Source organism: Apis dorsata, unplaced genomic scaffold, assembly GCF_000469605.1.
Source record: "Apis dorsata unplaced genomic scaffold, Apis dorsata 1.3 scaffold_216, whole genome shotgun sequence".
NCBI lineage: Eukaryota > Metazoa > Arthropoda > Insecta > Hymenoptera > Apidae > Apis > Apis dorsata.
The window spans coordinates 71,506-75,872 of record NW_006263499.1 but is presented as its reverse complement, the minus strand read 5'-3'; the positions used below and the strand labels follow the sequence as shown (position 1 = coordinate 75,872).

At 37.0% G+C, this 4,367-nt stretch overlaps 1 protein-coding gene across 3 annotated transcripts in view; it reads left to right on the top strand.

Annotated features, from left to right (window-relative positions):
• LOC102677923 (myb-like protein Q) overlaps positions 1-4,367 on the top strand; it is a 204,613-nt gene that overhangs the window by 189,870 nt on the left and 10,376 nt on the right. The gene's annotated exons all lie outside the window — the stretch shown is intronic.

Below are 4,367 nucleotides of genomic sequence, written 5' to 3'. Positions count from 1 at the left end.
GGGGGCGTTGCAACAACGTAAACGGGGCGCGGGGAGGGGGAGGGTTTCGCCCGTCGGTGAGGGTTTTATCGGCGGATTAGCATTGGTTTACATAGTTTCGAACGGGTTTGCATAGGTTTCAGACCGCCGCCTGCCACATGCCGCGGAGAACCGAGCGGAAGCTCAACGAATCCGCAAACCGATTTCCAGTCGTTCCAGTCGGAATCTTCTAATCTGCGATCCCCAGGGACTTCCTTCTTACGTGATATATCCCGCCTTTCGGACTTCCATGTATGTGTATATATGTTCATTGAAGCTTTGATTGGGTCAATTTGGAATTTTTTTCTTTTCTCGATGCATTGGCGTAGGCACAGAATTCACAGATATTTAATGCGTGTAGGATATAATTAATTTCGTATTTTATTCGAGCAGTTGAGATAACAATTGTACGAATAACGTTGTAGATACTTGTTAAAATAATTATCGAAGATTGTTTCTACAACTTTGTGAGTGAAAATAATTTTTTTACGATTTTTACGAGTATTCGAATCGTAGCTCTTCTACTGTTACTAAGCGTTTTAGTGGCTAGAATTGTGGTGAAATTAAAGCGAATGAAAATAATTTTTTAACGAATAGCTCCTCGAGGATTAACGTTTTATTGATCATTTTGAATTTCTTTGCCCCGATTTAGCAAGGGTTGTTCATAATTTTCTTTCTTTTTTGTATAAATCGATGCTAAGATAACAACTTCGACTCAGGTATACAGATTTATAGGCTTCGTTTTCGCAATGAAATTGTATGCATTGTTGTTCCGCGAATAGATTATAGGGGAAGGAGGGAAAAAAGAGACGGAAACAAGAAAAAAAAAAAAAAAAAAAAAAAAACGAGCCATTTAGCGAAAATCAATTTTCATATTTTCAGCCTCGCGTATATGCATATATTGTTATTTGCATAACGAGTGTACATATGCAACGAAGAGATTCATAAATATTTGATGGATTGTGTTCATTGCAGTAATGGTACTCGAGTACAAGTGTATTATTTTCGCGATATTTAAATCGGTTTATTATTCACTGTTTGCTCTGTAACAATATCGCATTGACAAAAGACAAACAAACGATCTACGATACTATAAGTTGTTAATATATTCCCAGTGTGTGTATTTCATTACTTGAAAAATTGCAAGAGATCAACCGAGATGAATCGTTATTGAGGAAAATATTTAAAAATTATTTCTAATTTCAATGTTCATCCTCTCATGTCCATATTCTCTCAAATCTTGTAACGATTGAAATCGAATATTTTAATCTAAAGATATCGATCGAAGAGTGATTGACGTTAATGGAAAAGAGAAGAGTGAGGTGAAACAATAATTAAAAAAAGAAAACAAATTTCCTTCACGTAATTCCCTTAAACCTGAGCGTTTAAATTGAAAATACGACAATTTACAACTGGGGCTGTACGATAAATCTTCTTTTTAATTACATCCCCGGCCCCATTCTCGGTCACAAAGGAAAAGATGGTGGACCGGCCAAGCAACGCTGTTCAATGCGTAACGGGTCCCAAAGCAATAAATATGGGAGGCACAATGGATATTAATTAGAGTGTATTTTAATAGGGGAGGAACAATTAAGAAAGTGGGTCGCGTGTGCAGGTCGTCAAGGGGTTGGATCGGCGAACGGGGAGGGGCACACGATTTACGCCGCAAAGGGGGAGGAACAGGAAGCACACGACCAGTTGTGCACACTGGCTTCCATTACCTGTCTTCTCACGGTATAATAACGGCTCTTTTAATTAGATGTGCGCAACCATTCTTTTGCCCTCGTAGAAAGAAGAGGGGAGGGCCTCTTGTGAGGCGTGCAAAGCGTAATCCCCTTTTAGAATTTCTTTTTCTTTTTCTTTTAATTTTTATTAATATTCGAAGATTGCAAAACTGTTTACGTTCGATGTAATTGAGAGACGAAACGAAGAAAGAAAAATCGATCAATTTGACGAACTTTGCTTCTCAGTGTCGAGCCACTGTTTAATTTTTATCTGCGAAAGATTGGTAGAAAAGAGTTGGTTCTTGCTTGGAAAAGTGATTTTTGCTTCTTAATATTCGAAGATCACAAAACAGTTTAAACATTCGAATGATGCAAAAGAAAATGAAGAAGAAGAAAAATCCATCAATTTGATGAACTTTGCAACAGTGTTTCTCAACTCTTTTACTTTTTAATATTCGAAGATCACAAAACAATTCGATGCAAATAGAACGAACGAAACGAAGAAAGAAAAGAAAAATCGATCAATTTGAACTTTGCTTTTCAATATCGTGTTCATTCAATCAAATTTAAATTGTTAGAAAAGAATTCTTGCGAGGCTTGGAAAAGCGATTCTTTTTTAATATTCAAAGATCACAAGATCATAAGAAAAATTGATTAATTTGATGAATTTTGTAACAGTGTCTCCTCAATGTTGAGTCACGTAAAATTTTTAATACTTATTGCAAATTTCATCGTGTACACGCTTCACCAAAAGTGTTGATTAATTTTTAAATATTTTCATCCCTTTAGAATTTTATTTCTCACGTGAGACGAAATTTGAATGAAATTTAAGGAATGATCTTTAATCATCAATTCTTCTTTTCAACCATTAATTTATCCAAGACTTCTCTTCCTTATTTTCAAAAATAATATTATTTTCAAATTCCCATTAGAACAGATACAAAGATACGACGACGAAATAATTTAAAATCCGTGGAATCCGTTCGTGCGTGCACCAATCTCCGTGTTTAACATCCGCGAATAAAGGGAGCTTGCGAAACGAGGATACACACACCTGGATAAGAGAGCGTTGAATAAAATTCGACTGGAGCTGGATGGGAGGTTCCACGAAGGAAAATAGAAGCGAGGGAGGGAACGAAAACATTTGAATAGGAGGTGTCCTCCTCCTCCTCCTCCTCCTCCCTCTCCTCCGCCTCGAGGAGAACGGGCCGATACCGAGCAGTCTCTCAAGTAAATTAAGACAAGAAGGGATTGAAAGTTTAATTGCATGCAACTCGAACACTCGCCCCTTTTCTGGCAATCTCTTCTCTCTTATATACGCTACGCTCTCGCTTGTACCCCTCTGAATCACAACAACGCCTCCGAATCCTTAGCCCGAACGTCTGAGAGTCTGAATTGACGGACATACGGGACGGGAAGATCTGTTGGAAGGAACGTGGAGGAGGAGAAAGTAGTGGGGAGGAATAGGTTGAAGAATGGTGAAAGGGATAACGAGGAGAAGGATGTAAAAAAAAAAAAAAGCGAAAGATAGCGAGAGATAAATGGGTTATGCTTCTTCGAGTGCCAAGTATAATAGTGAAAAAAAGGAAAAAATTAAGGAGATATTAATCGTCGAAAAGAAATTCCTTATTCTTCTTTTTATCCAATTATCGAGGGGAGGGTTTGCGATCTTTTTTTTTTTCCTTAATATTTAAATATCTCGAATTTATATCGTTGAAACATAAATATTTGATTTTTATATCGCGAACAAATTACTTTTTCTTTTTTTTTTTTGGAAAATAAGAGAGAGAAAGAAAGTTAAAGAAAAATGGAACGAAAGAAGTTTAAAGAAAGAATAAGTTAGGGGAGGAAAATGGATGAAGCGCGTGAAATGGATGAAGCAGAATGGAAATTAGAGGCGAGGGGGGTAAGAAAGATTCTATTCTCCAAGAATGGGAGGGGAAGAGTTCGATGGAAAAAAGGGGTGGGTGGAGGCGAGGGTGGTAGGTAATAAGAACGAAACCAGAATTATGCAGGTGTCGGATATCCGGTGTAAAGGCCGGATAGTCGATAGTATTCCTGGCGGAGCTGGCCCTTTAGCCAATAGACATCTACGATTTCCTGAATCGAATGTAAATTACCTTTTGCTCTGTTCACGGAACGGCGATCTATCGTTAAGCTTTTACAAATAAGATCCCCTTTACTCCGTTTTATTTCTCTCTCTCTCTCTCTTTCTCTTTCTCTCATTCGTTCGTTAAATGCGAAGTGGATACGAAAATGTTTAGCAGGGAGGAAGCGAAATGGAGGAGGAGAGGATGAAAGGAGGAAAGAAGAGTTCGGTAGATAAGGGTAAATATTGTAGGGGTATTAAATTTGAAGTGGGCCGCGTTTGAAAGAGAGAATGAAAAAGATTCTCGAATATTATTCTTTATAACGATTCCCTCTGTGTAATAACGATAAACGTGAAGTGGGAACATCGAAGAAAGTATTACATTAAATTTTATCGAAATTCTATAGAAAATCCCCCTCTGAGATTTTCGGATATATAATTTTGAAATGTATCGTAAGAATTAATATTTTTTTTTTATTTAAACTACATACAAAAATTATATATTATAATAACAGAGCAATTATATTAATAATTCA